The following is a 13,897-nucleotide window of genomic DNA, read 5'->3' on the forward strand; positions in this document are numbered from 1 at the left end:
GTGGCTGGCGCCTTAGCCGGTTGAGCTATAGGCGCCAAGCCTTAGTTGCAGTTGTTTAGTTGGCCTGGGCTGGGTTCGAACCCACCACCCTCGGTGTATATGGCTGGCACTGTAACCACTGTGCTGCAGGCGCTGAATGGAAATCCACCTTTTAAATGGCTTCTTGTCCTTATTCCAGTGCGGTTGTCCCCGCACTAGGTAACATGGCTGAGCAGGGACAGGGGGCGTCTGTCTGCACTTTTCCTGTGGCTTGTTTGCACTTTCATGATTAGAATTATCTCCATCCGCGGTTTCTCTGCAGGGACTCTCTGAGGCCACTTGTCCACACCCAGGGGGCTGATTCATTTAAGCCCCCAATCCCCCACCCGGGCTCCGTGACAGTCTGACTGTAGAGAAGGGAAACGTGGCCGCTGCAGACCTGTCTGTGCTGTGGGGCTCCCCACTTAGTGGGCGTGGCGTGCGGTGTCTGACAGGGGCTGGGGTGCTCATCACGGCTAGACTACATACTAGTAACTCTTTTTAGCAAAAAATTAAGTAGAAACAGGTGAACTAGTATATTCCTCCTTCACGTTGGAAATCATTGCTTGAGAGACTAATCGGATCTGAGTCATCCCCTGCCACTTGCTCCCTAGCTGGCCTCTGCCATGACACGGTGCTCAGGACCACCCCAAAGCAGGCGTCATTTTTAGAAAGTTCTTTTATATATTGAGCTGGCAATTACCCTGGTGACTCCCACAAGGTACTGACCCCTCCTTCTGGGCTCACAGGCTTACCTGGTCCCCTGTCCTGGAGTAACCATGCAGAGACTTGGGGACAGTGACCAGGTCCCTCCTTATGGAGGTCATGTCTAAGCTGAGAGCCCTGCTCCTCCAGACGCTTCTTTTCAGTATGGTTTCTGCATCTCCCATATCCTCTGGATTCTGTTGGCCTGTCCAGATCCTATTCTGTGCTGGATCTAGAGTGAGCCCAGGATGGAGAACAAAGGTGGCTGCAGATCACCTTCTTCACTGTAGACTCTGTGCTTCTGTTAATATGACCATTAAGGCTGGGTTAATTTTGCCCTGTAGCCATATTACCTTGTTGGCCCATATCACCACTTTAACAAACATTGGTTGTGCACCTACTATGTGCTAGGCAGCAAGCTAAATGCTTGTGCTAACCTGTTCTTACCTTCTAGATTGTCTCTTTAAAATCCTAGACCTTTCTGTATTAACAGCCTCCAAGTTGGCCACCCATTCTCTTTCTGCACAACTGTTATTCTGGAATTTGGGCATCACACTTGAGTTTTTCCTTTTCCAACTTCATGTTTAGCCTAGGTGTCATCCTCAACTCCTCAGGGGCAGCCCCAGGGCCTGGATACATACTTCGGTGTGCTGTGGCCACAGGTTCACCCCAGATCCGGGGACATTCCATCCAGTGTGGTCAGTCGGCCAGGCAACATGAGTTGTTATCCCACCATCAAACTGCCTGCACTGACTTGGAACAAAGCCTTCTGCAGGGCTTCTCGCCTGCTTAGACTTTGCCCTTAGATCTAAGTTTATATTCAAACTCCTCCCTGTGTGACCTTGGTCAAGTAGTCCCTTGTCCATTTCTGGGCCTCAGTTTTGATGTCCTGGTACAACACTGTGGACTTCTTTTTTTTTTTAAGTCTCACTCTGTCTCCCTGGATAGAGTCCGGTGGCATCATAGCTCACAGAAGCCTCAAACACTTGAGTTTAAGAGAGCCTCTTGCCCCAGCCTCCTAAGTAACTGGGACTATAGGCACCTACAATCCTAGGCTAATTTTTTCTGTTTTTGGTAGAGACAGGGCCTGGGTTTTGTTCAGGCTGGTCTCAAACTCCTGAGTTCAAGGGGCTCTCCCACCTTGGGCTCCCACAGTGCTAGGATTACAGGGATGAGCCATGGTACCTGGCCTGTTCCCTGTTTTATGAAAGAGAAAAAGGGTCTAGAAGAGGAAAGTGATATGTCCAAGGGCACAGGGAGGGTTGATGGGAGGCCAGGACCAGAGCCTCAGTCTCATCACATCTGGACTCAGTGTCCTCCCCCAGCCCTTAGCCAGCCCTGCATTGAGATGGCTCTGAGAATAACTAACAGGATACACGGCTCACAACCTGGGATCCTGCAGCTGATGAAAAGACCATTTCTGTTCCATGCCCCTGGGCTCCCAGAATCTGTTCTTGATTTAGTCCCCTCCCCAATCTGTCCTGGTTGAGGGATGGAGGAACTCTAGACCTAGGAGGCTGTCCACAGTGAGATTAGGTTGCTTAGGCCTGAATTCTAGGACAGAGAGGCTGACCCCACCACGCCAGGGATTGAACGAGATGGCATTTTCCAAAACTGTGCTGCAAGGATTCCTACAGATTTCTGAACTGCATTCTGGAGAAAAGGACTATGTTTTTGCAGTCCAGGGAAGAACTGGATTAAATAAAGCAAAAGAGCTTTCTCTCCTGTAGGCCTTTTCAGAACCTTTATTACACCTTTGTGTAATTAGGAGCTCCAATAGGGTCACTATGGAAGGCAGTGTTCCCCAAACTCATTTGAACACACAAGCCCCCTTTCTTGGAGCATTTCAAGGACCTACGGTTGCATCACCAAATACTCTAGGTACATGCTGTTCTGGCCCCTCTTGCAGGTCACATAGAGCCTGGGTCCTACAGTTCTTTATTGATTGAGTAGAATAACTTGAAGGCTTTAACTGAATACTGACTACTAGTATCTAGAATGTCAGAGCTAGAAGAACCATATAGAAATGCTGCCAAATTTCCTCTACAGATAGGGAAATTGAGGTCCAGGGCAATCCAGCAGTATTTGGGAGAGGGAGGCTGGAGGCAGACCTCCAATTGGAAGGCTGTTGTAACACTCAGAGGAGAGGTTCCAGTGGTCGGAGTGGACTACCCTCTGCCCAGCATGTGATGCCCTTGTTAACAATACAGATTTTCCTCAGCTATACCTTAAACCTAACTTCATACCTAACATCAGACCCCTGAATTTTTATTTATTTATTTATTTGAGACAGGATCTCTCTATGTCACCCTCAGTAGAGTGCTGTGGCTTCACAGCTCACAGCAACTTCAAACTCTTGGGCTTAAGCAATTCTCTTGCCTCAGCCTTCCAAGTAGTTAGGACTACTGGCGCCCACCACAACACCCCACTGTTTTTTTGTTATCATTGTCAACCAGCTCAGGCTGGTTTGGGAACCAGCAGCCTCAGTGCATGTGGCGGGCGCCAAAACCACTGTGCTACAGGTGCCGAGCCAGATCAGACCCCTGAATAAGTACCTCCAAAGGAAAAAGTCCTAGGAATCTGCACTGTCAACAATGCTCTGGGGGAAATCTGATTTTTTTTTTCAAAGACAGAGTCTCACTTTATCACCCTTGGTAGAGTGCTGTGGCATCATAGCTCATAGCAACCTTCAACTCCTGGGCTTAGGCAATTCTCTTGCCTCAGCCTCCCGAGTAGCTGGGACTATAGGTGCCTGCCTCAACACCCAGCTATTTTTTGTTGTAGTTTGGCCAGGGCTGGGTTCGAACCTGCCACCCTCAGTATATGGGGCTGGTGCTCTACCCACTGAGCCATAGGTGCCACAGTATTACTTAATCTTCCCAATATTCTAGAGGATAGACATTGATATCCCATTTTTTAGATGGGAAAATTGAGGCTAAGAGGAGCCAGGCAGTGACAAGAATACAGTTAGGTCCGGCTCTGAACCCCTGTTCCCCTTACAGGTTCTCTTGGGAGGGAGGCAGTGGGGGCAGAGAAATCAGGCTTGGGGGCTCGGTGCCTATAGCTCAACCGGCTAGGGCGCCAGCCATGTACACCGAAGGTGGCGGGTTCGAATCCCCAGCCCGGACCCGCCAAAACAACAATGACGGCTGCAACCAAAAAATAGCCGGGCGTTGTGGTGGGCGCCTGTGGTCCCAGCTACTTGGGAGGCAGAGGCAGGAGACTCGCTTGAGCCCAGGAGTTGGAGGTTGCTGTGAGCTGTAATGCCACGGCACACTACCCAGGGGGACAGCTTGAGGCTCTGTCTCAAAAAAAAAAAAAAGAAATCAGGCTTGGGATTTAGCTGATGGTGAGGAAGGAATTGGGACCCTCTTCCTTCCTTCAAAGCTTGGGGGCTCAGGAGCATAGGGGAGTCAGAAAGGGAACCGGTTTAGGAAGGAGGATGTTTAGCATTTGCAAGGCCACAGCCGTGCCAGGTACTGGGTAAGAGATTGTGGTAAGCAGGATAACGGCCTTCAAAGATGTCCACATCCTACTGCCTAGAAACTGTGACTGTACATGTTACGGACATGGCAAAGGGGAATGAGAGCTGCAGATAGAATTAAGTTTGCTGGTCAGCTGACCTTAACATGGAGATTACCCTAGATGGTCTGAGTGGGCCCAGCGTAGGAATCCCTAACAGTGGAGGCAGCAGTGAAAGGTCAGAGTGATGCGATTTGAGCATTTAAGCTGCTGGCTTTGTAAATGGAAGAAGGAGCCACCAGCCAGAGAATGTGGATGGCCTCTAGAAGCTGAGAAAAGCAAGGAAAACGAATAAGAAAAAAGACAAGGAGGCTTGGTGCCTCTGTACAGTGGTTACAGCACCAGCCACATACACCCAGGCTGGTGGGTTTGAGTCCAGCCCAGGCCAGCTGAACAACAATGACAACTGCAACAAAAAAATAGCTGGGCATTATGGAGGGTGCCTATAGTCCCAGGTACTCGGGAGGCTGAGGCAAGAGAGTCACTTAAGTCCAAGACTTTGAGGTTGCTGTGAGCTGTGACACCTCAGCACTCTACCGAGGGCAACATAGTGAAACTCTGTCTCAAAAAAAAGAAAAGAAAAGAAAAGAAAAAAGACAAGGAAACAGATTTTCTACTAGAGCCTCTAGAAAAAAATGCAGCCCTGCGGACATCGTGATCTGGGCAGCCCTGTGGACATCTTGATCTTGGGTCAGCGAGTTCCATGCTGGACTGTCTAACTGTGAGCGATCATATTTGTTTTAAGCCACTAAATTTGCAGATATTTGTTACCACAGCGATAGAAACTCAGTGAGGAGCTGAACCAGGTCCAGGAAGGACTTTTACCCTCAGCCAGTGCAAAAGTCTCCAGGGCATGGCCGTCACAGCTAAGGCTCAAGAGTTACAATGCTGGGCCACGGGGTAAGGGAGAAGGGCTGGGGAAACCCAAGAGGTCCCCGACCGAGCCTGGAGTTCAGACACAATACCTAGTTTGGGGGCCGTAGGGACTCTCTGCCAAGTCCCACTCCAGAGGCTGGAGTGAAGAATGAAGCCTATGGCCCCTGGTCTGCCTGTGGCCTTGCCAGGCTCTGCAGGAAGCTCAGAGCTGCCCCCCAGCATGTGTCTCACTCCCGGGGTGGGACTTGGTAGAGTCCCTAGGGCCCTAATCTAATCTGGGTGAAGGGCAGTGACCACACCACAGTTTCTATGCAAAAGGGCACAGGGAGGGTTGCGGTCATTCTGGGGGGTCCTTATCTTAGAGCTGTGCCTGCTTGACAAGGATCTGTTTGAAATTAGTGTATGCTGGCTCGGCGCCTGTGGCTCAAGCGGCTAAGGTGCCAGCCACATACACCTAAGGTGGCGGGTTCGCATCCCCAGCCCGGGCCCACCAAACAACAATGATGGCTGCAACCAAAAAATGGCCAGGCGTTGTGGCGGGCGCCTGTAGTCCCAGCTACTTGGGAGGCTGAGGCAGGAGACTCGCTTGAGCCCAGGAGTTGGAGGTTGCTGTGAGCGATGATGCCATGGCACTCTACCAAGGGGGATAGCTTGAGGCTCTGTCTCAAAAAAAAAAAAAAAAGAAATTAGTGTATGCTCGTTCAAGGTGGCTTGGGAAAGTGGAGGAGATTACTGAGAGGACCATGCTACCCCCTTGGCTCTGCCCCGGCCTTGTACCTACCCCTCGGCCAGGAAGGGCTTGGCACATTGAGAGCCAGTCCCAAGATGTTGTGCATTGGGGTTGGCCTTCCCCAAAGCAGAATCCCATGTCACCTCCAGAGGACAGGTGTTTCACTGTCTTCCGTGAAGGTGCCAGGTGGGCAAAACCAGCAAGTGTTCACCCTTTCGTCTGTCCTGTTCCCACTCCCCTGTCCCCAGCTGCTGGTTCTCCAACACCTCCAACCCTCATGTCCCACCCTGGGGTTGTTTAGGTGAGCGTCCCTGAGTTTCCTGCTCACAGACACATCCCTCAGTGCACCTGCGGGAGAAGGACGGCCTTCCCCAGCCTCCCCCTCTCCTACCCCTTCAGCTGCCTTCCCCCACCCTACTAAACTCTGTATCCTACTCCGCCACTTGCTGCCTATGGAAATTCAACCCAGTTGCCTCAGCCTCCTCCCCTCCAAGGTGGGACACCAAATTAAGGTAACCAGGCCCTGAACCAAGAGATGGGGCTCTGGAGCCAGGCTTGCTGCTGAGCTGCCACGTCACCTTGGGCAGGTTTCTCTCCATTTCAGGGCCTCAGTTTCCCCATCTGTAAAATAGAGCAATAATCCCCACTCTGCCTCCCTCCTGGTGTTATGAGGGTCAAGTGAGCTGCGAGGGGAATGCAGTAAGGCTGATGGCTCAGCGTGCCCTGTGTCCTGACCACACCCCCACCTTGGGCTCAGGCCCTGCCACAGCAGGAGCTCAGGAAACCCAGGCTGAACCAAACGGGAAATCCAGTTTAGCAAGACCTGTGGGTTCAGGGGCCCTGGCACCACCAATGACTAAGCAGGGCTGGGCTTTTTGGAGAAAAGTGCCATAAAGTCAGGTGTTCCATTTCCTTGTAGGATGGGCTTTAAATGTGGGGCCAGTTGAGAGAGCTGCCCAGAGCCTTTAGCCAAGGGGCAGTGGGAGTGGGGCTTGTCTGTTGGGGGCGGGCGGACCCTTGGAGGTCACTTTGTCTACCTGAACAAGATCACGGCCCGCATGCCACGTTCTCTTTTCCTCTCCCTGCTTCTTCTTTCTTCGCTTCTCTTTGTCTCAGCTCTACACAGTCCATCTGGGCTCAAAGGAAGTCACTTGCCATGAACTTGAGATTTTAGGAGTTCCTCCCAGCAATCTCTCTGCGCTCCCTGGTGTTCTACCACAAGGGCTCTGTGCCTGTGTATTAAGCGTTGCCCTGCAGACGGATCCTTGGTTCTTACTTTTTTTTATATCAGTTTATCTTTTCTTATAGCAGAAAAATGGGTTAGAGGAGGAGTGGACAAGGGCAGCAAAAGAAGAGACAGGGCTTGGTCAGGTCTCACCTCATCCTAGCTCCGTTTCCCCCTCCTGACAGACCACTGTGTTAAGGAACTGCCCAAGGAAGTTCCCTTGGCCATGAGGACACTCAGCATCATTTGCATAACACTCCACCGACTTGACTGTTAGTGGCCTCTTTCCTGGTGCTAATGACAGGGGCCTGGAAAGAGGTGCCAGCATCACTTTAGTCTTCCAATATGGACTGAGAAACTACCCTCACTCAACCACTTACTCAATATGGGGTCCCAGGCAAGTTTGTTAGCATTGCTGTACCTCAATGTTCTGACCTGTAAAATGGGCATGACCATAGTGAGCCTTTATTGGGTTGTGGTGAGGAATACATGAGTTATTACAGGTTAACTGGTAGAACATTGCCTCTTACATATTAAGTACTTATAACTGCTTGTTATCACCACCACCGCCATTTTTGCTTTGTGCCCAGCCCTATATAGGGTAAAAGTAACACAGCAGTGAATCAGCCTTAGTTCTTACTTGGGCTGGGTTCATGATCTAGTGGAAGAGACAAACCCTAGGTGTGTCTTTGCTGAGCCCTGGGCGGAGAACGGAAGGTGATGAGGAATGGTGCCCCCTGGAGTTGTGCAATAAGGTGTCCTGCACTGAGGAAGAAGAGTCAGGTAGAAGGCAAAGTTGACTAAGCTTCAGGAGAAGCTGAGCCAGGGGACAGGGTGGGAGTGGCCTCTGGGCCTCCCCTTTCCTCTCCGGAGCTGCCCCTGCCAGCTGTTTCCTGTGTTGGCCACAGCCCCTTGCCTCTGTGCCCTCTGGCCCTTCCAGACTCACCCCCAACAACCCTTCCTTCAGGAAATTTCCTTGACAAATCTGTTCTGATTTGGCCCCTGGGCTCCCATCTACTTTAAAATTCTTTATGGACTGGCCTGCAAGTTGTTCACCACAATATCCCCTGTGCTAGCACACAGTGGGTGCTTAATTATTATGAGAATGTAGGCGAGGGTAGGTATATAGTCAGAATTGTTTAGCTATAAATGCCTAACTATAGAGATGTCCACAAAAAAGAGGTTTGTTTTTCTTGATAAAAAGAAAACAGGCAGCTTCTGTCAATGACCCAGCAGCTCAACAATGTATCTATATTGTTCCTGGTTTTTCCTCATGGATATAAGATGATCACGGTAGCACCTGCTATCACATTTGCCTTCAAGGAAAGACGAGGAAGCAAGACACAGCAATGACCATCGGCCTTCTTTTGCCAGGAGAGGCAAACCCCAAAACCTCAGCTGACTTCCATTCACTTCTCATTGGCCAAAACTAGGTCACATAGTTACCCTCAGCTGCTAGGGAATCTGGGAAAACAAATATCTAACCTGGAGCTAGAAGAACAAAATTATAGTTATATTGGCAAGCAAGAAAAAAGGCCAAGGGTGGGGGAAGGAGGAGGCTTAAGAGAGTTCAGAATAGGAGTGGTGGGTATTAATTAGGCACCTAGCAGGTGGCTTACAATTTTGACAACAGGAAAGAATGGTCCAGGTTTGAAAATGCCGTATTTGACCAGTCCTAGAAAAAGAGCTCATACTGGCCAACTCTGGTCTATTTGACATCAGCCAGTAGTTCTCTTTTTCTCATATGGCCCTAAACTCTTCCTCCACTCTACTTGAAATGCCATCATTAGAGATTATCTCAGCCAATGTGCTGGTCACCTACTGTATGCAAAGAGTCCCTTTCAATATACAGACATGCCCTGGAGGTTTACTGTTATCCATCATTCATACCACGAAACCAATTCATTTTAAAGCTCGTGACTTCCTAATGCTTGGCTGACCTCTGTCCTGAGAATTGGGAATTCTTATTCTAAAAATGGCCAGTTGGCATGGGGCCTAGGAGATGGGGGATGAGCAGGGCTGGGGCTGGACAGTGAATATCTGAGGGCAATAGGATGTCTGTAGAGGAGGAAACTCACCTCCGCTGAGGCCCTGCTAAGGGCTGTCATGCCAGTTTCACAATATTATGAGGTAAGCACCATTATTGTCTCCATTTTACAGATGAGGAAACTGAGGCACAGCAGGGTTAAGTAACTTACCCAACCAAGGGGTAGAGACAGGATTCCAGACTAGGCAGTCTGGCTCTAAGACACAGGGAAAAAGTTGCCTTGCCAAAGTCTTATGGTAGAGTCTCTAGACCAGTGGTTCTCAATCAGGGGTAATGTTTCCCCCAGGGGTCTCCTGATAATCTCTGGAGACATTTTTTGATGGTCACAATTGATGGAGAGAATGCTACTGGTCTGTGAAGGAGGCTGCCACACATCTTCCAATGCACATGATGGCAAGATTACTGCTGGTAGCTGAGGTTGAGAAACACTGGGTTAAATGAATGAGAGACCAGGGAATCCACTGTCTCTCAGATTTGAGGCTTCAGACTCAGGACCGGGAGGAAAAGAAATAGAGCAAGAATCAGGATGAAGCCTGCACCTCTTGGCTAAGCTACTGTAGCAGAGACTCGAAACACAAGGGTTCCGATAAAAAAGGAGTTTATTTCTTGTGGCACAGGAGTCTGGAGGTGGGCAGGTCCAAGTAGGAAGCAGCTCTGGGAAGGAGGCCTGTGGGGACCAGGATCCTTTGCCTTTCTCAGGCCCTGGGTGTTGCCCTTGTTTGCATGATTGAAGTTGGTTCACCAAATTAAATCTCTATTCAAGCATCCAAGAATCAGGAAAAGGAAGTAAAGGACCAGTAGAAGGTAACATACCCAGAGCTAAAGCCAGGTTGGATTAGTTGTGAGACCTAATTTTTAAATGTTCAAGAACTTTGAGAGTTGGTTGTTAAACACAATCATTATTAAAAGTTATATTATATGTAAAATAATTAAATTATATAAACATACCTTTAAATAAATTATATTAAAAACAAAGGTGGCTCAGCACCTGTGGCTCAAGCGGCTAAGGCGCCAGCCACATACACCTAAAGTGGTGGGTTCAAATCCAGCCTGGGCCAGCCAAACAACAATGATGGCTGCAACCAAAAAAAGTAGCTGGGCATTGTGGCAGGCGCCTGTGGTCCCAGCTACTTGGGAGGCAGAGGCAGGAGACTTGCTTGAGCCCAGGAGTTGGAGGTTGCTGTGAGCTGTGATGCTACAGAACTCTACCCAGGGGGACAGCTTGAGGCTGTGTCTCAAAAAAAAAAAAAAGGTAATGAAGTATTCAAAATCTATCACTCCCTAATTTATTTTATTACATTCTGCTGTCATCTGTGCTCTTGAGATGATTCACCTCTATTCCATCTGTCCGGTGAACATATTGCATCATGCTGAGTGCTACTGTGCACCTCTTCCCAGCTCTGTGCTCAGTGACATCATGCTGGTAGCTGGAAATCAAAATGGGAGTCTTTACACCACAGAGACTGACAAACTCTACAAATCTACAAATTGACTTTCTAAATTTAAGAAAATGATCAACAGCTTGTTAAAAATGCAAATTAAACCCTTTGTTGTACCTGTAGCCATTACACAATGAATAGCACATGAAGTTGAGAAAATATTCTTGCTAAATTTTAAAACTATGATTTGGTTCAGCAAAGACGCCGCTCACATTGCTAACAGATGAGTGAAGTTCCAAAAAATCTTTGTTGTTTCACTCTTGTCTTGCTCCTTTGTTAATGTAAAAGAAAATATCAGCCAACATTCACATTGGAGGTACTCTCATTCATCCGTGATGTGCACAACATCCTTGGCGAATTTGGCAGCAATCAAGCATTTGTTTGTGATTCTGTGACTCTATTGTTGGCAATAGGTTTATAAAAACTGATGGGATCTGCTCACATTTCATTGGAAGAATGTAGTCACATGGCGACACTTAGTTTCAAGGGATTCTGGGAAATGTGGTCTCTAGGTGGGTAACCACATGCCCAGTGAAAATCCAGGCTGTCTGGAAGCCGCCCCATCATGGCAACTATGTGTATTTTACTGAGGGGGGAGCACCGGCTCACTGAGTTTAGCTGTTTGGACTTTCTGGGGCCACAGTTATGGCCTTGTTGTGGGCTCACCTGAAGGCCTGCCTCTGCAGTTACCTGTAGCTCGCTCTCAGGAACTTGAGAAAGCACAGGGTATGGTATCCCTACCATAGGGATTTTGCTTCTGCACTTTCAGGGTCCCGCTTCCTGCCCTCAACTTCAGTGCTGATATCCATTATCCAGCCAGGAGTTTCCAACCTGATTCCACAGTGGCCTGTGAGCAGTTTTGTGCCCCAGACCAAAACTGCTGGGTGGTTAAACACTTTAAACAATTACACTTAATAGAGTTTAATTGAACAAAGAAAGATTCTCAAATTGGGCAGCCAGCCTCAGAGTGCCTCTGGGCTGCCACGTGGCCCAGAACATTTACGGACAGAGGCCTCGGACCTCAGTCCAGTCCCAAGATGACGGCCACAATGAAGACAGCGGCTGCAGAAGGTGTCAATGTTACTTTCAAAGATCGACAAAAGATAAACAGATTTGCGCCGAATACCAGTAGAATCACACAGCTGAAGGAAGAAATAGAAGTAAAAAAGAAACGGCTCCAAAATTTAGAAGATGCTCGAGACGACATCAGGCTTGCAGATGAGGACTGTTTAATGATACCTTATCAAATTGGTGATGTTTTCATTAGCCAGTCTCAGGAAGAAACCCAGGAAATGTTAGAAGAAGCAAAGAAAAATTTGCAAGAAGAAATTGATGCCTCAGAATCCAGGGTGGAATTAATTCAGCGGGTGTTAGCAGTTTGAAAGTTCAGTTATATGCAAAATTTGGGAGCAATATAAACCTTGAAGCTGATGGAAGTTAAACATTTTATGAACTTTTTTTTCTAATTTGCTAATTTGTTTGATAAACTTGAATATTGGGTGGCACCTGTGGCTCAGTGAGTAGGGCGGTGGCCCCATATACTGAGGGTGGCGGGTTTGAACTTGCTCCGGCCAAACTGCAACAAAAAAATAGCCAGGTGTTGTCGCAGGTACCTGTAGTCCCAGCTACTTGAGAGGCTGAGGCAGGAGAATTGCCTAAGCCCAGGAGTTGGAGGTTGCTGTGAGTTGCGATGCCGCAACACTCTACTGAGGGGGACAAAGTAAGACTTTGTCTCTAAAAAATATGAAAATAAAATAAATAAAATAAACTTGAATATTGTTTAAAATGATAGTTTCCCTTCTTCAAATGACATGGAAAGGAAAACTTCCTTTTTAAAACTTATTTATTTAATGGAAACTTGCCTATTTTCACGTCTTGGTTATTTATTGATTGATTGCAGTTTTTTGGCCGGGGCTGAGTTTGAACCCACCACCTCTGGCATATGGGGCCGGCGCCCTACCCTTTTGAGCCACAGGCACTGCTCTTGCTTATTTATTTTATATATTTTTATTTTTTTATTAAATCGTAACTTTGTACATTGATGCATTTTTGGGGTTCAGTGTACTGCTTTGATATACAATGTGAAATGCTTACATTTAACTAAGTAACACATCCATCACCATTATACTCATTTCTTAATAGTTCTGAAATGTACCATTGCATCACGCACATTAGGTGAGTCTCCCCAAATACCCTCCCTCCTCCCATATCCCCCTTATTTTATATTTTTAAAAGAAGATAACATTCATCTGCGTATTTTGCATAATGATTATGTCAAGTCTAAGGGCTTTATGTCATGTTATTAAAATCAGTTAAGCAGGCTCAGCGCCTGTGGCTCAAGTGGCTAAGGCACCAGCCACATACACTTAGGGTGGCAGGTTCGAATCCAGCCTGGGCCCGCCAAACAACAATGATGGCTACAACCAAAAATAGCCAGGCTTTGTGGCGGGCGCCTGGGGTCCCAGCTACTTCGGAGGCTGAGGCAGGAGATTAGCTTGAGCCCAGGAGTTGGAGGTTGCTGTGAGCTTTGATGCCATAGCACTCTACCCAGGGGGATAGCTTGAGGCTCTGTCTCAAAAAAAAAATCAGTTAAGCAATAAAAAATTTATGGACAGAAAAAGGAAAATGATGTACAGAAAATGCAAGTGAGCTACAAAAACAGACTGGCTACAGCTCGGCATGTGCTTTATTTGAACACAGTTTGAACAGTCGACTACCTGTGATTGGCTGAAATTCAATAGCTGTGATTGGCTGAGACTCTGCTACTTGTTACAAGATTAGGTTATAGTAATATAACTATATAGATTATAGTCTTCTTCCATATTTAGTTAGGTTACAGTTTGCTATGTACTGAGTCATCTTCAGCCAAACTTTACAACATGTGATTCAGCTTTAAGTTAAACCCAATAAACAGGGTGCATGAACTAGAATATGGTCTTTGGAATCCCAACTCTGCAAATTATTTCACCTCTTTGAACTCTGATTTCCTTCTCTATAGAACAGAGACAATAAAATTCACCTTGCAAGATTATTGTAAGGGTCAAATGAGATGATCTTTTGGGAAAATGTTTTGTTGTCTAGAAACTGAAATTCAAATGTGAGGAGTTAATTAATCCCAATTCCTACATGACTGGTGTGTGATCAGGCTCAGATGGAATAATAGACACATGAGCCCTTTATAAAACTGTTAAGCATTACACATACTGATGCTAAGTTGCATCTTACTTTTTTTTAAAATTTAATTTTATTTATTTTGAGACAGAGTCTCACTTTGTCACACTTGGTAAAGTCTGTGACATCATAGCTCACAGCAACTTCAAAGTCTTGAGTTTGAG

General features: G+C 47.4%; 1 pseudogene; it reads left to right on the top strand.

The window, feature by feature from the left end:
- Window positions 1-11,599: 11,599 nt before the first annotated feature.
- LOC111727344 lies at window positions 11,600-12,053 on the top strand (annotated as a pseudogene).
- The last annotated feature ends 1,844 nt before the right edge of the window (window positions 12,054-13,897 follow it).

Source organism: Otolemur garnettii, unplaced genomic scaffold, assembly GCF_000181295.1.
Source record: "Otolemur garnettii isolate 467f Iridium unplaced genomic scaffold, OtoGar3 scaffold00101, whole genome shotgun sequence".
NCBI classification, from domain to species: domain Eukaryota; kingdom Metazoa; phylum Chordata; class Mammalia; order Primates; family Galagidae; genus Otolemur; species Otolemur garnettii.